This window comes from Mytilus californianus, unplaced genomic scaffold (genome assembly GCF_021869535.1).
Source record: "Mytilus californianus isolate M0D057914Y unplaced genomic scaffold, xbMytCali1.0.p SCAF_8, whole genome shotgun sequence".
Taxonomy (NCBI): domain Eukaryota; kingdom Metazoa; phylum Mollusca; class Bivalvia; order Mytilida; family Mytilidae; genus Mytilus; species Mytilus californianus.
This window is the reverse complement of record NW_026262734.1, coordinates 50,406,151-50,430,657: the sequence shown is the minus strand read 5'-3', so window position 1 is coordinate 50,430,657 and position 24,507 is coordinate 50,406,151. Positions and strand designations below refer to the sequence as shown.

At 31.6% G+C, this 24,507-nt stretch overlaps 2 protein-coding genes and 1 long non-coding RNA gene across 4 annotated transcripts in view; 2 read left to right on the top strand and 1 right to left on the bottom strand.

Moving 5' to 3' along the window:
* Positions 1 to 24,507, top strand: part of LOC127712220 (beta-glucuronidase-like) — a 988,629-nt gene that overhangs the window by 626,519 nt on the left and 337,603 nt on the right. The gene's annotated exons all lie outside the window — the stretch shown is intronic.
* LOC127712224 (ornithine decarboxylase-like) overlaps positions 1 to 24,507 on the bottom strand; it is a 787,891-nt gene that overhangs the window by 654,029 nt on the left and 109,355 nt on the right. The window lies entirely within an intron of this gene.
* On the top strand, positions 11,737 to 17,257 carry LOC127712239 (uncharacterized). The gene is made up of 3 exons (XR_007987000.1): positions 11,737 to 11,895; positions 13,921 to 14,051; positions 16,989 to 17,257. It is a non-coding gene; the product is annotated as an uncharacterized LOC127712239 (long non-coding RNA).

Below are 24,507 nucleotides of genomic sequence, written 5' to 3'. Positions count from 1 at the left end.
GCTTGATAAAAAATTTACAGGCAGTCAACTTGGTCAAATAAAAAAATCGCTTTGAACTCACTCAGAATCCCAAGAAACAAATTAGTTAGAAGCTATATTCCCTCGAAGAGATCATACAACTGGTGAAAGTTACTCTCAACTTACTCCTCAGTGTTATTGTTTTATATTATATCTATACTACTAAAATAGTGAGGTCCAATTTGAAAGCCGGCATGACATTAAACGACGAAGCAAAGATTTCAACTTTATATATTACTAGTATAGGGCAATGCTGTTGATTCAAAATAACACCATTTCATACCATTCAATTTGTTTTCCATATAATTAATTATACGAATAATTAACAAGTTCCGTGTCAAATGTGATACCGATACCAATAGTATATTTTCCAGGTAGTTTCCAGCTGTAAATGAAAGCAGAGAAAACTGTGCAACTTATAATCAGTGTGACTTTATCAGATGACAATACAAATACTAAAAATCCAAGCTAAAAATAAGGCATATGTACTTTCCATTTGTTAGGGCAATGGTGTTGGTTAAACATTATACCATTCCAGACCCTTTAGTTTTTCACATAATTAATATTACCAATGAAAGACGGAACGAGAGATGTTAGATAGGGCTAGTTGACTTGTGTTGGCCATTTATACCAGCTCAAAGAGTCTACTTGTTGTAAAGGTTCTAAAGTGCATGACATTCCTTACCTGAAGCACCGTTCCAGATGTCTATAATTTTAAGTTCCGGTCAACCCTATGTAATGAAGGGATAAGTGGATACGTAAACGGTACTAAGTTTTTTTTATCCCAAAATGGAACTATTAAATAGCAAAATCCCCGGCAGTTCCAGCTCCGTTCCGCATACTACTCTACACTAGTTGATGGAGTAAAGGAAAAAAGTTCCGGAACAGAAACGATCACTGTACGGAATTTGGATAAATAGTATTTGAAAACGAATGTAGACAATGTAAGTATTCTTCGTATGGCTTATATAAATTGATATTCGAATGATAACGAAGTTGTTTTAACCAAAAATGGTAGTTTGATACTGGTAAATTGTATTAGAAAACGAATATTTTGAGATAATTGCTAACTGTTTGAACACTTATATTACCAGTGGATATACTTTCTAATTGGATCAAATATTTAAATCATATGTTGTATGACGTCAGTGGAGTAAAGTCATAGAATTTATCTCGAAATTATCGGGTTTTATTTCACTGTTACACCCCAGATATATTGTTATACTACATAGTGTTTATTTCTGAAACAAGTGTTAATTGAATACTTATTTGTTATTACAAATAACAATGGATTTTGACCACAGGGTGTGACGAGCGGGGTTCTGGAAATCCCTGCTTCTACAACCAGAAAGCACAGTCCATTGTTTTTCATAACAATATAAATTTGTTTTCAGTAGCATGAACAGATGTGATTACTAATAGTGTTAACTACAAATGGTCTAAACAATCTTCAAAAACATATTTCAGGACTCACAAAAGTGAGAAAAAAAATATTAATCATCTGGCAATTTTGAATAAAAAAAAAAAAGATTATTTAAATACTCATTGACATTTGCTTGAATGTAACATTTTTATCCCATATGTCAATGTCTTAAATAACATACACGTAAAAAAAACTTTTATTTGCATGATACATGAGACAGCATATAGTATTTATTTGGACTTAATAATCACTTACTAAAATAACTATTAATGTTTGATTGTTGAAGGCAAACGATGGAACTGAGTTTGCGGTAATTGTGGTTGCTGGAACAGTATGGTCGCTGTTGGTGATGGCTTGTTTTAACACGGTAGGGTCGATGCTGATGGTGGCTTGTTTCGCCATTATATAGCCTGAAATAAGTATCCACCTTGTCTTTTTTTCTGAAAAACAAGAATGATATTGAAAATTATTTTGTTTAATGAAATGCAGTTTATCTGATATTAAGCCACTTATCAAGGACAAGTGTTACGAGGAGAACCGTTTTTTTTTTACAATTTAGCCCACTGTATGAAAAAGAACGGATAAAGGGCAATGCCACGAAAATATCACCAAATCATCCAAATGTAACACACGAAAAGAAATCGAGAGATCACCACATGTACTACCCGTGCATAAGGGCAAACACGTTTAAAACTTTTTTTAACCCTGATTTCAAGTTAGTAGATGTATGTGTTTCATCTGTTCCAGAATGTAGGGAGGCTAGTGAGTGCCCACCCCACTTTTCAAAGTCCTGAATCCACCATTGAAATGTTAGATAAGTTGTTCTTCAAGTGAGTAGAGTTATCAATGTGAATACATTTTAATGTTTCTAAAATTTAGATATAGATATATATATAATGCAGAGGCGGATTCAAGGGGACCAGATGCTTGTTATTTGGAAAATATTTTGATGATGGATGTACATTCTGCTTGTTATTAACAAAAAGTAGTAATTAAGTCATTTGTTTGAGTATTTCAATGCTTTTGGATTCAAAACATTATTGATTTACCCGGCTTCGTCAATTTAAATTAAATTTTATTTAGATCTTTCACATGTCCCCCTTTTTGCAACACGACCAAAAGGTGAAACAACTTCAAAAGCATGTGAGCTATCTAGTTTTATTAAGATTGAGGCTTAATTTATAATTTTTTTAACAGTTTAGTGCATACAATATAAATCCCTATAACATTTTGAAATCGGCTATTACACTTGATGTCTCGTATGATTCCTGTTTGCAGTGGAGTTCATGGATAGAAGACTTAAAGGTAACTGGGGTGTCTCATTAGATATTTATCGTAAACTTCTGTAAAAGACTTCTGGGTCAATGTACTTTAAGCATTTCAAATTAAAAAATAAGGTCACAGACTTCATTTTTTTTGTGGTTTAACAAATCACAATAATTTTGTATTGATTATATATATGGGAAAATTTGGTTTTTATTTGTAAATATTTATAAATTATCAAATAAATGGATGTGTCGGAACGAAACGAATGCCCCTGACTGCAAAACAAAAAGTTTTGAAAAAATGTCCGGAAAGATGTTATTAATATTAATCCGAAGCCCGTAATTTCGGAAAAAAATCAGCGAGGCGAACCAAACGTAATCCTGTTTTTTAAGGCATTATGGTAGACTCACATACTAACAATCAGCTCGTTATCTGAAGACTTTTAGAAAAAAATGTCCAGAAAACTTAGTGGGTCACGGGCTTATTTTCTTGAAAAGTCAATAATATACATTTTTTCTTAGCAATTTCAATATAATTATCTAACCTTGATTTTAGAAGGATTTTGTCTGAATATTTTGAATAACAGATATTTTAGAAAAATCTTTAAAAGGGATGCTCAAATTAATTTCCATTAATGTGAAAACGTTTAAAAAATCTAGATATAGATTTTATCTAAACTTGTGACAAATGCCTTTCTATTGCTCCCCTATCTATATTGATTGGCCATCACCTATGGGTTCAGGTGAAAATGAGGACATTGCAAACTAAGTTTCGGATGTTTTATAATGGTCAATTGTACTCTTTTAAATCACATCATTATTGGATTAAGTAAACATTAGCCGAACAATAGAAATTTGTTGCTGGTTTAAAATAAATCTAGGCATGTTTTTTAACAGAAATGGATACCATTACTATATAGAAATCGGCGATGGAAAATGCATTTTTTAGCACGAAAGATTCAACGAAAATCTGCTATCCCTGAAATCAATTATCAGTTATAATTCGTTTATTCCAGGATTATATATGTATAAAAGATGCATAAGATTAGCCTTTTAGAAACTTTTCATTGTTTTGTCAAATTTATGCCACGGATTAACACATTATTAACTATTAAGCATACCATTAGAAAGACATACTCCTAAGTGCAAATCTTTACATTCATCTTGAAGTAGGTAAAAAAAAAATTGTAGGGAGTTAAAAAGTATACATTATGTCGGAGATTTCTGACAACACTAGTTTATTGACTAATCAAAGATCCAATGATATGCAGAAAATATGACAAATCATATATACACAAGTTTTACCTTTTCAGAAAAAAAAAGCTACGGATTTTTTTTTTTTTGGGGTAATTTGAATACTTATTAATTTTTAGGAATTAAAAAAAGATACCATTGATATTAACAGCTTCCATGTTATTGGCAATCCACATATGCAATCTATTTTTTTTTGTATTTTGTGGCCGTCGGGGTTTCTAATCTAGAAGATAATCTAAATTTGATCTTGCAAATTTTCTGTAAAATGTCCATTATGTTTAAATTTGAAATAACCAAAAAATTTGACGGAGCAGATCCTGCCATATTTGAAAGGAGTGTTCCAACATGAAAATCATTATAAAAAAGGGGGCTTTTTTCATATAAAAGCAATGCCTGCCCCCAACAGGGAGTTTTTCTTCTTTCTTATGTTTGTATGTTATATGCTGTGTCAAATCAAAATAAAGTTTTCTATTCTATTCTATACTCTTCATATGTAATCTGTTTTTTTTTTGTATTTTGTGGCCGTTGGGGTTTCTTATCTAGACACACCTGTCCCTCAATATTTTCGAATATGAAAGTTTGTTTAATGTTGAAGAAAAAGGGGGGGGGGCTTTTTTGTTAAACATATAAAATATTTGATGATGGATGATTACCTTCATTAGACTGATAAGTACGTTGAGTTATAAATATTGCGTTATCTATGTCTATTCTGCCAAATCCAACGCCTGACTCAAAATTTCGTCCGTCTTATATCCGTCCATATTAACTGCATACAAGGAACCTGATGTATTTGTTTTTATTAAATGCACAATACGGCCAACCTTGACATATAAAAAAAGCTACGGTTCATGTAAGAACATTTAATTTGTATATGCGAAATGGCTATTTTTACATTTTTAAAATCTACTCACTTGTCAAAGATTGAATACAGATTGTCAAAATAAGGTTACTAGAAAAAAATTCTTGGTTTTTTTATTAATCATGGTTTGATAATGTCTATAAAAAATACTACCCGTTCTTGTTTCTTTTTTTTATTTAATATGCAATGTAAACAAATATGTTTTTTAGGATCGGTTGTAAGTTAGTTATAAACTTCGGGATACGGTGTGTCTGGATAAGAAACCCTTCCGGCGGATCCCTACAATGTAAGAGTATAACTATTACGGAAATCACGGTTTTTCATTATAACCAATGTAGTTATAAATATAAATCAATTGTTTTAAAAACAATTGTTAAACGGTCTTTCCCCTCCGAAACATGATTAATTGGTTTTTTTGGTTGGTTGGTTGGTTGATTGGTTGGTTGGTTGGTTGGTTGGTTGGTTGGTTGGTTGGTCGATTGATTGATTGATTGATTGATTGATTGATTGATTGATAGATTGATTGCATGGCACTTTCTCGGTGCGACGCAGCTAACTTAAATAACGCCTATATTCTGACCGAACGTGACTGCGTCCTTATTCATCCCGCACAGCCAAACGGACGCCTGAGATGTCCTCATAAAAATTGATCCTAGCATCATTCGTTTATAAATTTTCTCTAGTTTCTATGTTACATCGGACTTCCATTTTTCATCTATTTGTTGTGTATGCATTTTGATTGAATTTGTAGGAAAACGGAGTAAATTTTATCTTGGAAGTTTTATTTTCCTTATTTGGATATGGAATGTTTTATTCTAAATTTAGGTCCGCGCGCGAGATAGTGTTGTGAAGTCATGTGACCCTCGAATATATATGTCTGGAGTTAGAATTTTAATTTCTTTTCAGGGGAGACCGTTGAACAGAGCACATGTGTATTGATCAGAGAAACACGATAACTATTGTTTTTATTTTGTACAGGTCATTGATGTCGGATCATGCATACATATTACGTACACATGTTTACGGGAGCACAGATTTGTATTTTAATGCATGTTTAGAAATTTGATTGTAGGATTTCAGTAATATTTACGAACTTTTGAGCGATTTCTACGACATTGATTTTAATTTCGCAATCAAGCAGACCGCACGTGTCTAATCGATTGATTTCAGAAAATACATGAATTGGAGCTGATTTTTGCAGGGATGGATTTCTATTTCAGAAAGAAATTTGTACATAAGAAGGATTAGCATTTTACTGTATAATGTACGGGACTAAAAGCGATTTTCTTTTCATAGAAATGGGATAACTTAAAAAAAAATCAGATGAAAAAAAGGGGGGGAGTGTAGTGGTAGACTGTGGTTGATAATTGAGATAAGAAACATTTACAACATGATAGCTTCAAAATTTGAAGTAATTTGTTGATTCGACCATAACAGGGACAGTGACCCTGCAATAAAATGACGCGTACCAATTCGACAAAAAATTTCTAGTAAACACGTGTCGCGACAAACTTTTTGGTTAAATTGTTTTGTCGATATCTATAACTCTTTCTAGGAAGAAGCGATATGAACTTAATGTAAAAAATCACAACATGACCTTGACCTTTGACCTTGACCTAGTCTATTCTTAAGGACCAAGGACCTCAAATCAACAGACCCTAGGTCTCTATCATTTATGGTTTACCAGTTACAAATGCATATCACTTATTTCAAATGCATAAGGGGAAATAACTCTCATATGGAATATTCATATCGCTTCGGTCAAAATAGGACAAATCATGCAAAGGATATAACGAGCAATTTTATAAAATAAATTTGTCGCTTTCTTTTACGGTTACGGAGGAGATGCAGTCACAAGGAAAACAGTGTTCGGGGAGATAACTCCTACAAAGAAAATTGTTCGGCTTAGAATGGGTGAAAATAAAAAGCGCATAAACTGTATGATACTATATAAGAAATATCTAAGCGACATCTTGCGAAACAAAAATTTTACGCGAGAACAAAATTTGGCGGAAGAAAATAATAATAATCAGAACAAAATTATAGGTCTTTCCACAGAAAACTGGAAAGACCTAATAAATTACTTACATATGGACGACATGTCACAAAAAGCTGATGGAATACGGACGATCTTTTAGATTTGATAATGTAAATGTTTCCATGCCTTGTGAAAGAACACAAAGTTAATACGAGATATATATGTTTTTAGATCATAAACCGGATAAAGTAAAATTGTTAGGGTTCACATCTATGACGACCAATGACTAGAGATAAGATTTTTCTTGTTCAACAACTGATTTACATGTTTTTTAAAACAGGAAAATAAATGCACTGATTCATCCGTTTGTATTGGGTCTCGTAACACAAAGTTTATTTTACATTTATTTGGCAATAAGCAAGTGAACTGGTAAGTTTATATACTGTTAATTCATGAATTACTGCGATTTTTGAAGAATGGAAAACAAATGCCAGATTACTTATTGCAATAATAAGTAAATCTGCATACAGATATACTCATCCAGCCGCATTATTCGCAATAATAAAACCTCGCAAAAATTTCTGAATTTACAATATAAGATTGTTATTAGTTTCGTGAATGAGGATTTATATGAAATAACTAATGCTGCATAAGGTTTATACAGGCAGTGATTCAGGAATAAAGACGGAAAAATGTAGGAAGGGGCATATAATCATCGGCCTTTGTATGCGGATGTTAAAGCAACGAAAAAGGGACATATTTTCTCTCTAATCTTGTAAGAAAAGGTATGTCTAAACAAGTAGTTCTATACCTCGGTACTCGTCCAAATATTTTTTTCAAACATGGTATATGATTTGTTTTAACATTTTTTGTATCTTGTATAACATGTAGAAGAATACAATAGTTTGTAGGGTGGCCGATTGTGTTCCTTATGTAACCGGAGAGCATGATTCTACTTGCAAAATCCTAAGCTCAATCGCTTACGGCTGACTAAGTATCTACTAAATTTCGAAGGGAAGCAATCCCGTCACACTTCCCCCAACTCAAGAGTCATTATACTCTATATTGATGATATCTTCATTTTTTTTATATTTATTTTTAACCTGGCTAGGTATTTCTTCTAACCGTGGGTTTTTATTGTTGGGCGCCAATGTAACCGGAGAGCATGATTCTACTTGCAAAATCGCATGTCTCCACCGAGACTCGAAACCCGGGACCTCTGTGTTTCAAGGCAGCGCGTTAACCGACTGAGCTAAAGAAGTACTTCCTTAGCTCAACCGCTTACGGCTGACTAAGTATCTACTCAATTTCTAAGGGAAGCAATCCCGTGACACTTATAATGTTAGATATAACAACCCCTAATGAATTTTTATTCCTTTGTTTAGATTATTTGCAGATTAACATTCAGACGTTCTACACATTTTGGTAACTTGTATCTTTGCTTTAATATTTTGCCATATACAGCAACATTAACCCAGATATGCGGGTTTTTTTGGTATGAACAGTAAAACTGTTTTTTTATGTAATCACATAAATAAAGGTCAGGACGCAGTGTTATCAAGTAATCAATAGAAATGAAATGACAGATCTATGCACTCTGAACTATCTTAACAATAAAACCGTTTTGAAGTTTATGAGGGTTTGCATTAATTTTACTAAATACACCACTTATTGAAATGTTTACAACATGGATATCAATATCGCGAAAGCACTTCATAAAGATGTAATGAACATGTACTGCATTAAAGAATCATCTACAATATTTACTTAGCATTTTACAGATCGTTATTAATAGTTAATGCTGATAATATATAGCAATGTTATCTCTCTCTCTCTCTCTCTCTCTCTCTCTCTCTCTCTCTCTCTCTATATATATATATATATATATATATATATATAAATTGCGGTTTTTATCCAACGCAATCATAGGTTTGAACGTTGTTTTCAATTTAGACTTGTTTATATATATATATATATATATAAGAAAATTAATATAAGATAATGACGATTTCAATTCATCAATATATATATAGAGTCTAAATTGAAAACAACGTTCAAAACTATGATTGAGTTGGATAAAAACCGCAATTTTTATACGTGTGCATGTAAAAACAAATTCTTGGTAGAGGGGTCTACATACAGCAAAAATAACAATTTCCAAAAGACCAAAAAAAATATATATATATATATATATAACGCATTTGGGTCATTTACGTTGAATAAAAAAAGTTATGTTATAACAATTTTGGTGTGTAATATGAAGCAAATAAATATTGAGCATTTTAGTGTTCGGAATATCTTTGTACAGACGATATATATCATTTAGAATGCGTTAAACGGGGAGTAATTTTGAAACTTTAATGAAATTTATATCAAATTTAACAAAAATATCATAAGACCCTAGAGATTTTCTGAACTGTTTTCATATTTTTATATTTACCAGTAACTAATCTCAAAGTGGACTTCAAACTTGCAATCAAATGTTTACTTTTCAATTCTCATGATGGACATCAAGTTTAAATAAAGTAGTTGAAGGTCATACCAGTATCACTTTATCGTTCAATGAATCAACATAATAAACATAACTTATTAAACAAAATGTATTTAAGTATACAGATTTTTTTAGATAAACATAAAATACACATTAAAGGAATATAATGGTTGAACTGTAATGAAACATGAAACATTGTAAATTGTATGTAAGTGGTGTGGGTGTAAAAAGATCGTATGAAAGGATTTTAAAAGACGGACAAGCTTAAATTGATACGTACTTAATATTAAATATTTTTCATGTTCCTTAAACAAATTGAATATTAATCCTCGTATGAATTTTAACACGACAGCTTTTCAATTTTATTTTGACGCGGAGGTTTATTCGTGCACTAATAATTTGTTGATTATATCTAATGTACAAATGTACGAAATGTGATTATTGAAAAATACCTCATCAAAGACATTTTGTATATGAATAAAAGGAGATGTCGGATGAACGATGATTAATTTTATTTAAATTACTAAACTGCACGAAACAAATTAAAAACAAATAAAAACACACGTAAGGGCAATTATATAATTGTGTCTCTGATTCGCCCGAGTCTAACAAGATGAGAATGTATTTAACATATAGAATCACATATTGGAAATAACGCCAAAGAAGTGTATATGGAAAATCATAGTTGTGCTATTCCGTGATTAAAATAATAAGGGTTGAGTTAATGAGCTATCGATATATTCTAAATGACGTTACATATAACTGTTAAGATTCAAACAACGAATGTTTTTAAACTCAAAGCGCTTCTTTAGTTACTTGTTATACAGATTAAGTGAACTCTTTATAATGGACTTCAACTTTTATGTTCATAGCTAATTACATTTCATTTCCTTCAAACAGGCAGTTAGACCAAGACCATAACTACAACACATTTTGAACATTTGTACTGTGATAATCTACTTTTCTCTAGATTCAAGGTTCACATATGATTATAAAAATTTGAAATAACCATAGAAACACAAATATCAAAACATGAAAACCTATTAGATAGAAAGTCGGCTAGCTCCTCATGCATAGAAATGGAAATGGCTTATAAATGCTTATGTCAGCCATATATTGCTAAAATTTTTACAGAATTTCAAACAAATAAAAATGGAAATCCTTTAATTGCATTGAGTTTGACAAGTTGATACCCTCAAGTCATTCAGAGAAGTTGCCAAGGTACAGAATCTACATTTACTGATTTCACCTCTTAAGCCCGAGAACACAGTTATTTCGTAGTGCATTTCTTTTAAACAAAAAACGCAAATAAAAAAAAATCGCACCTGCTCTTTCCAAAAAAAGATTTTTACAGTGTAGTGTACTACTTTTGGGACAAATTATATCAACATTATAGAAAAGTCTATCGGCTCTTACTCAAAATATGGATAATATTATGTTAAGGGGGTCTGTAATTCAGTTTGACAGCTTCAGACATACTAATTTGTGACCTTTTCAAACTGGACCAAATCACTACTTTACCTAAAAATTCATGTCTCATATTTGTTTAACATACAATTTCATCCCCCTATTTACTATTTTAGGTATAAAATATCAAGAAATATATTTAAAAGGTGTATGAAAAAAGTTATACACTGTCCACACTAGGGACTCTATTCGTAGACAACGAAAATCAAAGAACGATAACTGTGTCCCGGACCAGTAAATTTTTATAAAGCTTCAGATGTATCAAAATAGGGGGAGCTATTACGTCAGACGGGTTTTCAAAAACAGACTAAACCATGGCAAATATGATAGCTTATGCATTGTATTTTGGAAGGCATCCGTATATAAAATGTAATATTGTTGCGACGAAACATTTTTTTAAGCTAAACCTGAGGAAGTATGACGTACTATGTCCAAGATAGCATAAACAGCCACGTTGAGTTAGTGGAAAAGCAACATTCAATTGACAGTCTAATCAAAGAGAAGATCAACCAGATTGGATCGGATGTATGTTACTTTATTTTGTTAGTAACAAAATAAATTTTGTGATATTCAATTCAACTTACAGAGCTTCAAAGTAAACTATCATTTAATATTTACATAAGATATTTTAATCATAAAGCGTAACATTACAATTGGTTGATATCTACTACTATATATGTGTAAAAAAATAAGTTGGGGATGGACATCCGGAACACACACACACACACACACACACACACATAAATCAATGAGTATATGCATATTTCGAACAAGTCATCATATAAGTCTAAAAAAATATGATTGGAATCTTAGTTGAAGGAAAGCAATGGACATATTAATACAGCGTAATTTTTTTTTAAAACATTAAAACCAAATATTTGGACCAATTACAAGAGATTAACGAAAGTGATGATATCAAAATCAAGGGGGAATATTTTCGGTGTCTAAGAGATTTAACGATATTACAGTTTCCATGTTGGAAGTGGTTACCAGGAAGCTGCAGCTTATGAAGCAGCTATAGAGGAGTCAAGATATGTATTTGACATAGGACTTGCTATGGGGTTCGATATGACACTGCTGAACATAGGTGGAAGTTATCCCGGACGAAACGTCCAAAATGATAAAAACACATTTAAAGAGGTATTAAAATAGTTCACTATAAGTAGCATAATGTCTTAATTTGATGAAGGGTTCTGATTTATTGGGTTTTATTTATACACAACAACCCCTTAGGATCCTACTGATATCTGATATATCTGTATAGGCGTACGTAAGAGAATAAGATTGTTGTTATATCGAGATTTAGTTATATTTAGTACTATGTACAATCCGTATTGCTAAATACAGTATATGGCCTTACTATTTTTTTTAATTAAAAAGTCAACATCAGTTTTTATAGTTACATGTCAATAAACTGTGGTCACAGAAATATCTATGTTTCGTCTATGATAAATGTACAGTTGCAGATTATAAAAATATAGAACTATCTGCCCATTTTGAACCCATTATTAATCCAGAGTATAAACTTTTTTTGAAACATGTACTTACAACACTGAAAAACAATGATGCTGTATTTACCATCTTTACTTACGAGTTTTACGAAAACTAGTGTCATTAAACATGGTTTTCATTTATCTGACCTAAATGTTTAATCTTTAAGGTCGATGAACCCATCGTATCCAAGGTTTAATAACGAAAGACGATACTGATACTGCTGTTGCATACCACTAACATTTCACTATTATAAATCTGTATATTACCTTTGAACACAAATTTCTATAAGAAAAGCGAAAATTTAGCAAAAATGCTAAAATTCAGCGGACTATGATCATGGTTACTTACCAAATGTAGATGATTGATTTGGATTCACCTCTCTGAAATGCAACTGTATAACAAATATCACTGTTGGCTAAACAGATATATATATATATATATATATTTGATATGTCAGGCATGTAAGATTTGGTCAGTACACCATGCATATAGGGCTGATGACGAATACGATATAATAATATTTTTGCAATAATTTTCGCATAAAACATATATCACTTACTTATCATATACATTTCCTATTTGCCCAGTGACAAATATCAACATCTTTTAAGATCACGATGTAACCGGATATTTACTGTATATATTTTTTATATAATTTACTACCTTGCTCTAAAAATAAAACAATTCACAGGAAAATAATAAAAAAAGTTATCTTATATTCAATTATATCTACTTTTATTTACTATTGTTGATTGTCAACTGGGCTGTTACAAAAAAAAGGAATAAAAATAAATGACTTATTCAACAATTGTAACACTTTGTTTTTACTTTGTTACATGTAATGCAATACTCTTCTAGAAACAATAAGAGAGATGGAACAAAATGTCGACAAAAACTTTTATTAAAGCAATTGCGCCAATAAGCAAATTAACTAAAATCAAAGTATTGCTATTATCATGTGATTATGCATTTTTGAAAATGTCATATAGTAAAATATTTGTTTCCAATAAAAAGCAACAGAGCATACATTGAGAGTGATCAAATGCAACAGTTATTTATCGATGTTTAAAACATTTATATAAGGTAAAACTCAAAGATGTATTATGAATATACAAACAAATAGAGAAAACATTACCTCTATTTGTAGATATCTTGCCTAGTGAATAAATCGTTGGAGAAATATTTCAAAGGGAATGATGTCAGAATAATAGCTGAACCTGGACAGTTTTACGTATCCTCCGCTTTTACAATAGCAACCAATATCATAACGAAGAGAAATGTTGATAAAGAAATTGAAAATATAACACCTGGTTTGTATACATTCGATATATACTATCAAAACAAATACTAATATATTTTAATCATGTAAAATGGTGATAAATATGGTATAACATTTGCACTAATAAATGCTGGAGATTACATTTGTTATATGTCGATTCATCTACAAGGAACAAGCTACAAGTCTTAAAGGGCTTCACCAGGCCTTTAGGAAGAAATGGCATGACAATACCAAAATTAGTTTATTGAAAAGATTTTGCAAATCATTCCAAACAAAAGAATACATCTTTGTATGCATAGCGCTAATTTCTTGTCCGGGTTGGCTTAACTAATTGCTGTAGACTGAGTTATTATTAACATACATGTATTACATATTGTCGATTGCATTTTCAGATGACGAATTACATGGTTACACAGATACACCGTATAAACAAATTAGAATGTATTATGTCAATGATGGAATTTATGGATGCTTTTTCGACTGTCTTCTCTACCCTGTCTGGTTCGTTCCATCACATTTTAAGGTAACATACAATACGATGTCAGCAGTAGATTTAAATATTGCGCTTGATAATGCGTGACATATTGGTAAAAACACCTTTCTTACAGACAATAAATATTATTGTTTTTCTTTTATTGATATTAATCTAAAAAACGGAAGATTTGTAGATTGTTGCGTTTCCTCACGCTAATGCAACGTGCAACATACAAAGTCAAAACTAAAAGTCAAGGGAATGGTTCTAAATTGAAAACTTCCGGTACATTTGTTTTATTGTTTTATTTAAGAATAGTGAGTAATTGATATAAAATTTTACCCTACAAAACTCTACCAAAAACAAAACGCCACAAGAGAAAAAAAATTTCAGTCAAGTATTGTAAATTTTAGTTTGAAATAAATTAAATCATGTTAAACAAAATATTTAAATTTGGCGCTCTGGGGTAATATATGTAACAGTCTTTATGTTCTTTTCATTTGGCATTTATCTAAACAATTGCCTACTGATGAAATTCATTGGGCGTTTGTGGCAATATTTGTTGTGCCCATTAGGTCTTGTCACACAGTTTTCATTGTCAATGCATGTGTTGTATTAAATACCAGATACAAGCATTTACCTATCCTTCGAAGATTTGGTTGGCTTATAGACGCTTGTTGATGCTTTACCATGAAATGCATCAATTATACGGTTATTTTATTGTACCCTTTGTACGTGTTTCCAAAATGCACATCATTTAAAGTTTTATACCAGATGTCGGGCATAGTTAACTATCTACATTATTTAACCTTTGACTGCAGTCTTGAGGTTAAAATGTTTTACACAAATTTGAAAATGTCTGTATAAATTGTAGTCTTTTTCGAATAGTTAGGGATGTGTTGTGTCTTTTTGGAGAAAGTATTAACCGAGGAATAGCGGGCATGTGGATATGCATATAGATTTATTGCTTTTCAGGACGACGACGAAAAAGTGTATGATAGCACAATATGGGGACCGACTTGCGATGCTGTAGATTTAATTATTGAAAACATTAAACTACCAGACTTAAAAAGTGGAGAGTGGATTTTCTTCAAGAATATGGGAGCATATGCATTCCAATGTGTGACATCTTTCAATAGCATGCCCGAAGTCAAAGAATATTTCATATGTAAAAGAGTGTTATGGTCAGTTCTTTTCTATTTATTTCAAGTTAAGGACCTAACTTTAAGCAGCACTTAAGTAAGAAATAAGTAAATAAAAGGGTGCTATGGTATTTTTAAATATAAAAAGTGAGGTGTGAGCTATTGAAGCATATTAAGTTGGAATTTGCTGTTATAAAATTTTATAAATCAATTCTAGTTAAGGAATGTATCCCTCTCATGCAAAGCTCATTGTCCAAACTTGGCTATACTTATGGTATGATCAGCTCTTCAATATAAATAAGAAGATGTGGTCTGAGTGCCAATGAAACAACTTTTCATCCAAGTCACAATGTATAAAAAGTTAACAAGTATAGATCAAAGTACGGCCTTTATATGTTTATATACGATTTTGGATTTTCAAATATGCTGCCCTTGACCATCATCAAAGAGAAATTATTTGCCGACAGACGCATATTATGCAGTAAAATTAGTACCTTTATTGTTATCAAAGACCTAAATGAAACTTTCAGACGAAGAACAACAATACTTATCCTTTGTCTTTGCTTTCTGCTTTCCAAACATATATGATACAGGGACTTCTTATTGTGGATCTATACACCAAATGACTTTTTTTCATTATGCTATCCTTCAGGTTAAACCCTTTAAATTATAAAAAAATAAGCAAAAGAAAACTAAGTTTCGATATAATTCAATAAAATTATATCACAATAAAAGAGAATTATCGATTTTTACTGAATACTAATTAATCCAATGATTGACATTATATAAGGGGAACATGGTTTATTCCGAAAAATTTTTATGCTTCTGTAAAAACTCAACAAATATGCATGGATTTGTACGCAAGACGCGTGTTTCGTATAGATAAGACTCTTCAGTAGCGCTCGAAATATCAAAGTTAGCAGAACATGAAGTTGTAGGGCTTCAAAAACCAAAAATTCCAAAATGTTGCGCTAAATACGGCTTAAGCAATCTATACATTAAAAGCCATATACAATTGAATATTGATTACTATTGATAACTGTTGGTGAACCCTTCCCCTAACATGAAAAAAGCGTTATATGAATTCAAACATAAGAGCAAACTTGAAAAAAACCAGTTGGGAAGTGATCGAAGTGGATAGTTGTCTCATTGGCAATCAAACCACATCTCCTTAATTATAATATATATATATATATAACATTTAAAATCAAATCGAAAACTTCGAAGTTTAGTTTCCCAAGAATTACGCTTGAATATTCTTAATACACAGGTTATCTTTTAAAGTACAACGATGTCTGTGAACCTAATCTTAGATTTAATACAAGATAAACCGTTTATACGATTATGTTTTTTTTTAATTTTCTTTCGAAATAAAGTAGTTATATATCATCCATTACAATTGTATTACATCATTCTTGACCTTACCCTTTCTGCTCGTATAGATATTTAAATGAACACAGATATCAATTGAATCCGAACCTTAATCAAACACAGGATACATCATTTATAACGAGATATTTTGTATATTTCATTAGGAATAAATTGTTCTACAGCGCTTGCGGTTTTTAAATAATTGTCTATTTGTAGCGTAACATACCTATTCTTAAAATGTACAGCCTTTATAAACACAACAAAATTTTGGACCAGTACCATGTCTGGATATTTGTACAGTGTAATGTGATGTACTTCCCTACATTTTTATAAATGTTTATTATCCTTTTTCATGTAGTACCAAAACGTCTGAATATCTTAAATTGCAATGTTTTATTTAACCTTTTCAAAAGACAAACTTTACGCTGATGTTTAATAAATGCAAAAATAATTGAGAACTTCTTTTTTATTTTAGGGAGGAAATATATCCACTAGAGCAAAGTCGTCTCATCAAGACAACACAAGGGGAATGATGAGCACATTGAGTGATGTCAAAAAATAAAACATTCACAACTGGTAATAACTGATCTTAATCTTGCGAAATGAGGTCAGACGTGCAATTATATATACGAAAAACTATCAATATTTTTAGTTCTGGTATTTTACTAGACAAAATGTAACCAATTGATAATATTGTTTTAAATGTATACAATAAATCGTACAACACTTACACAGAATCAAAAGAAATACAATATATCTAGAGCAGATGATTATCTGTACAAGAAGAAAATTTCATTTCGTTCTTTTGTATATGTAATTCATATGAAAAAAAAAAAATCCCTTTGTTTTTCGCAGTCTGAAAACTGTCTTCAACAGACCACACTCCCTGGTAGCTCTTCACTTTGATATTCACATCCACATCAGCAGCAATGAATGACTTTCTTAGGATTTATCAGCTAAATTATATCCAGATAAGACAGCAAACAATGGAATTACCACAGTTGTTATATTCCGCATTATTCACGTTATTTGCAATGATTTCTTTTAACTTTCAGTTCATGAAAAAATCATTGTTTTATTCTTAATATTCTTTAACGTATTAAGCCAAATCTTCCAGAAATAAAAACAAGTATTTCAATATTTTTTTAATGCAATGAAAAAAAATTTCGTTGGATATTTTCTGATTTTTATTCAAACAACTTTAAAGCATGACAACACGTACATAAACGCACGCATACACGTATATATATGCACACTTGTACGTACATATATGCACACTTGCACGTACATATATACATGCATACATGTACACTATACATATAGACTCTACCACTGCATCGAGTGCAGTACGATATTTCTACACTCGAGAAAGTTACATTTTTAATTTTGAAACTGTCGAGAGTTAAGAAATATCGAATTGTACGAGATTTGGTGGTTGAATCTGTTTCTCTGGTGACTTTTACACGATTTGCAGACAAATCTTATCCTTCTTTTCCAATGATCTGCAAAAAAGATGTGTTCTTTGCATGTAACGTCATCAGACTTGGTCGTCTTTTTTTGTGACGTCACAACAGGAAATATAGAGGAAAGCAAGAACGTTTCACGAATTTTTACCAATAAAGAACTGAGATCAAACGAACCACACGTTGGTTACAAAGAAATAATCAACAGGTCAGGAAAAAGGATAAATCGGCTAAGAATTAGAGAAACATGCATGCACACACATACAAAAATAATTAAACATATTTGCTATGCACATAATAAGGGATTATGGAGTAAGTAACCTTCATATATAGGTATGGTTCAAGCGAAAAATTAGGGAAGCGAAATATTGATTTTGTTTTAATGATCATCAATGCAAAAAGAGAAGCCATGATTTATCATCATGTTAAAAATTGTTTTGTAAATGTATTATTGTCTGCCGGATAATATCTTTCACCATTAAGCAGGATCAGACAAATTTTTTCTAGCATTTACACGTACAGGGATTTACAAATTTATATTGTGAGCTACCAAGATCATAACAGATCTTATGTCTATTTTGCCAGCGGAGTGGGACGGTTAACATGTACCATCTCTTTTTTTTTTTTTTCTTTGAAAAAACTCTTTGTGTTTAGTAATAAAAATGGCAAACAAATCCCTAAGAAGGAGTAGGAAATAATATATGGATAGATATTCTGTGTCCTTTCGTATATTACCACATTGTGCGCCAGATTTTCATCAGCTGCAGTCTATTAAAACGATTGTTATGTGATCGTTGTTCTATTTTAGGTATGTTTACTGCTATAAATTAAGACTTAAGATGCAGTCATCATTAATATACATTAAGAGCACGTTTGATTTTATAAATTATCATAGTATTCCCATGAAGAGAGGCAAACGATACCAAAGGGACAATCAAAAGCATAAGTCGAAAAAAAACTGACAAAGCCATGTAAAAAAAACGAAAAAGACCATAAGACAAACAACAGTATACAAAACATAACATAGAAAACTAAAGACTGAGCAACACGAACTACATCGACAACCGGGGGTGATCTAAGCTGCTTCTGAAGAATACGTAGATCCTGCTCCACATGTGTCACCTATCGTGTTGCTCATGTATGTACAAACTCGGTGATAAGTCGGTAGGTCACATTCGAGGAAAAGAGGACGGGATAGGGGTTACTATAATTGGAACATATCCGTCGTTATCTGTAAAACAGGTATTCTATAACGGTCAAACATTCGTGATGGCGTTCGTAAAATGTTTGAAAGAATGATTTCAACTTCATCTCTTGGAACTCTTTGTTTTATAGCTATCTATTTGTTTTGTTCACATATTGTTGTCAATATAATGGAATTTTATGCGACTGACATACAAGTGAGAGGTTAAGCTAGCTATAAAACCAGGTTTAATCCACCATTTTCTACATAAGGAAATGCCTGTACAGAGTCAGGATTAAGACAGTTGTTTTTCATTCGTTTAATGTGTTTGAGCTTTTAATTTTGCCATTTGATAAGGGACTTTCCGTTTTGAATTTTCCTTGGAGTTCAGTATTTTTGTTATTTTACTTTTTCTTGTTCGCTGCTGGAATGTTGCTACAAAGAAATGGAACTTTCTCAATTGGAAAGCTAAAATCATCACTTTTGTCATTAATGTTTTTTTTCAATCGACCCTCATTGTTAAGTTTTAGATGAAAGTCAAGATATGAGACAGACGTAACTGTATCTGTTGTTTGCTTTTATGGTGAGTTCGAAGTTCGAATGCAATCCAAAACATAATAATAACATATGAGACGATGTATAGGTCTATTGCTGGTTTATTGATTTTAAAATTAACTGTTTGTTCCTATTGTTTTTTAATAATATAGCTTTTACTTCCACACAATCTTATAAAACAAAAGTTTTCCTATTTAATTAACTTGTAGTTTGATAAATCGATTGCAAACATATTTGCTGCAACACATAAAAAAATCCAGTTTCTCAAATACTGACACCGACATTCCAAAGAAACATGAAAGAGTTTCAAACCTATCAATAAATGATGTTCAAACAAGGACAGATATTTTCCGCAACAGACAAAACTAGAAAAAGAAAAACTCAAGTTTGTTCACCATGTTGAAGATAGTCAAGGTATCACCATACATAGTGATCAAACATTTGAAATACACAATAAAAATTAGCTCTCAGATATAACTAAAAGCCTGTCAACAATTTATTGCGACCTGATATGTACTGCGGTATTAGATAAAAATGAAAATTTGCCAAAGTCAAAAACTATATCAACAAGTATGGGTAGTTCAGTAAAATCAAAAACTTTGCCTACAGGCAAGGGCAGTTTAGAAAAATCTAAAACTTTATCAACAGGCAAGGGCAGTTCAGAAAAATCAAAAACGTTATCAACAAGTATGGGTAGTTCTGTTAAAGCTGAAAAACAACAGTAGAAATGTCAACTTTGTCAGAAAATTTCAAAAGATTATGTTGAAAAGAAAGATGGACAGCACATATGTACAGGTTGTGATAGCATGTTTACTGGAGATGATAATCAGACAGATGGAGGAGAAAATATGAAAAAAGAGCCAGAAAAAAAGAAAGAGGAAAATGTACTTACTTTAATCTGAGTATACTGACACTTAATATTTAACAATTTCAATGACCATAAAAATAAATTGGTTTTATTTTATGGCAATGTTTTGAAATGTTTAACTTTTGAAATATATATTTAAAACATTTTAAAGCACAAATGCCCACATTTGTAGTAGTTTAACACAAATGCACACTTTTTGCTGCATGTGAAATTAAAATTGGCGTTAGATAGTTACCTGTCCTCTGGGTACAAAACCTGTGGTGAATTAGAAATGACTTATCAAGGCAATGGGTGGGGATATAAACCATTTTGGAGATAATTAACAATACATTATATAACGTGGATTTGACCTAAAGGAATTAATCCTATGGTGCAGTAAAAAGAAATTGACATAGCCTGTAAGAATATATATGGTTTTAGGGTTGGACATATAAAACTCAATCATTTAACCATGAAATTCAAAGGTCAAGAACAAAACATAAATTATTTTGACCTTGAGATCAACGGTAAAGGTCATAAAGATATTAGACTGTTATGATATCTCACGGTTATACACTGTATGCCAAATATCATAAGGCAATGTCTAAAAATTAAATAAGTGTCGGCCCGGACAAGTGTGTATGAGAATAAAGTCAAAAAAAAAAGAAGAAGAAGAAGGAGAATACTTGAGTTAAACATAATGTATCCATTCATTTCATTTTGGAAGCCTGGGAAACATGATAAAGAAAAGTGAGAACTGAGTACTAAATAAACTGTTGTTTCTTTCCCGATGTTTTATCTGTAATTATGATGTGGATACTGGCGATGACAAAAAATGGTTTCTCTTTCCTGTCGTTGTCGAATGATTTGTAAAATATATATGGTAAAATTCATAGTATGTGCTTATTTTGCATTTGTATTTTCTCGTTTTGTTTTTGTGTTTTTATAATTTGTTTATCAGAATGAACAGTTCTCTTGGACATGCAAGTTACTAATAAGAGTATATCATTTCAGGTTAGGGTGAAGGTTTGCGCCTGTTAAAACGTTTAAACCGGCTGCATTTGTTTGCACCTGTCCTATGTCGGGAACCTGTTGTTCAGTGGTTCTCGTGGTTCATAAGTGTTTCTCTTTTCTCGTTTTTTATATTGATTAGACCGGTGGTTTTCCTGTTTGAATTGTTTTACACTAGTCATTTTTGGGTCCTTTATAGCTTGCTGTTCGGTGTGAGCCAAGGCTCCGTGTTAAAGGCCGTACTTAGACGTATAACTGTATTTTTACACATTGTTACATGGATGGAGAGTATTATTGGCACGCATACCACATCTTCTTATTTCAATATATGATTGCAGAAGTCATTTCTTTGGGTGGATGCGTATGTTTAAGAGAGGATTTATATAAGATGAATTCTTACAATATGCACCCTTCAAATAAGTCATTGTACAATTAAATAAATATAATAAATGAATTAAAATGCCGGATATCGTGGGTTTCTGACCCCGGCCGGGTCAAACAAAACACTTTATAATTGGTATTTGCTGATTTTCCGTTAATCACTTGGCATTAAGGAGTAAGCTCAAAGACTAGTTAGGTCGGAGTCAGAATATATAGTGTCCAGGTAGGGTAATATGTCTTCCTTAGGACTGTAACCTTTTGAGCTAGCACATTAAAAATTAATGACACAAACAACCCATGCAGCAACACGATGTCCAATAGTCAGCACTTTTTGTTAACATGAATTATCTTTGAAATGGTCAAATTTTAAAATTAACTGTTTACAAAACTTTCAATTGTTTGAAAAACTACGGATTATATATTCAGGAAAAGATAACCTTAGCTGTATTTGGCAAAACTTTCCGAATTTTGAGCCTTTTATGGACTTTTGACATTTTTTTATTCGACCGTCACTGATGAGTCTTTTGTACACGAAACACGCGTCTGGTGTACAAAATTACAAGCATAATATCTTTGACTATAATGCGTTTTTTTCCTTTGATATTGAATATTCATTTTTTTTTTCTTTGACGTGTGAATCTTTTATCTATTTGAATATGTTTAAAGTCATTATAGTACTGTTATTTTAGAGGAGATATGATTGATTGATTGAATGTCGTTTTCTGACCGTCCAGTGGCAAATACTTTATGCATGCACATTTATAACGGAAAGTAATGTAGAAAATAATTTGCAAAAAAGAAATACGAAGTGGCACGCGTTGTCGTTAATAAAGAGCAACGGGAAGACGGGGGACAATTACAAATCATAATTCCAATAAATACATTCAACACCATGACCAACAAATTACTCAAGATACATAATTTAGATCATAATAGTGTTGGATAGTTTTGTTTGATCTTTATTATTGTTACATTTACACAATTAAATAATTAAAATTGTCATATGGTGTTTTTCTGTCGAATGAATTACAATGTATGTTATTATTCACTGTTTTGTAATTTATTTTTGCCATCCGTAATAATTGCCTAAAATGTTAACTTGGCATGCCATACTTGATAGAAAGGCGGACGTGAAAGAAAGCACGTTTCACAAAAGTGTCAACGGAGATTAACACATTCCAGGGCGACGATTTCGTCATTTATAAAAAAAATACGTGTTTCTGAAGGGTAAAGTTGTACTAAAATTTAATGTTGACACCAATATCGATCTGTTGGGTATAGAATTTATATTCAAAATGTGTTTTTCGTTTAGAAAACACCATTGCACGGAGATTACATTATCATAACATGCCAATCCACGATTAACGTCTGTGTCAGTGTTCTTAATATTGAAATTTAGCCATATGGGAACTGTTTGAGTATGAACCAGTTATTATATAACTTTGGTTCCATTTACAATAACGTTTCCAAAATTTCTCTGAAGTTTGTGACAGTTCCTTCTGATTTTGTGTCAAAACTCGACGGTCTGCTAAAATCTCACTTTAAATTCATACAATAATAAATACAGGAATATCCTGTATTCCTTTTTCGTTTATGTAACATTTACGTGATAATGAAACTAGCCATAATAACACGAGTAAATTCTGTTGTCGGATCTATACCTTTACCGAAAAATAAGCCCTGCGGCAAACATTTGCCGCAAGCTTGCAGCAAACATTGCCGCAAGGTTGCAGCAAACATTTGCTGCAAACTTGCCGCAACCATTTTACAATGCAAATGAAGATTGCGGCAAGCTTGCTGCAAACATAATTTTGCAAATTAGATTTACTGCAAGCTTGCGGCAATTGTTTGCTGCAAACTTGCGGCAATTGTTTGTTGCAAACTTGCGGCAAACTTGCAGGAACTACACATATGCCAATGTCATGTGTGTAGACACATTCAATTTATCTCTTTCAAATTACACAGCAACATTTTTAAAACGAATTCCTGCCTGTATACAAACAGTCATTGAAAGAATTCTTGCAAACTTATGAGATTTAAGGAAATACATACATGCATTTGAGTTTTGAAAAAGGGGCAGGGGTCATTCTGAAATGACATCATATACCTGTATTAAGAAATGAAAAAGGATAAATCTGAAATGTGTATTGGGTGTAAAGCTAGGTAATAATTGCATTGCAGAATTGAACTTATTTTTAATAAACATGGTACAGTACATCCGTTACAAAATTCAAACTTATAATATCTAAATTTTTTCAAACACACACACACACATATATATATATATATATAGTTGCTTATACTTAATTATGTATGATGGTGACATTAATTATTGTATTAAAACATGCAGTTCTATAAACTATCTGTACTTACAAAATTACATATTGAATATCCTATATTATTGAACCAAAATGCCTCCTTGAACTCTTATATGTGAAATGCATTTTCCAAACACAATCAACATGACCTAGCCACAATTTCAAATTGTTAGCTTCCAGGAAGAGCCAACTAGGCATGCCCAGTCAATATTGTGTAATTCTTGCAATGTTCTAGC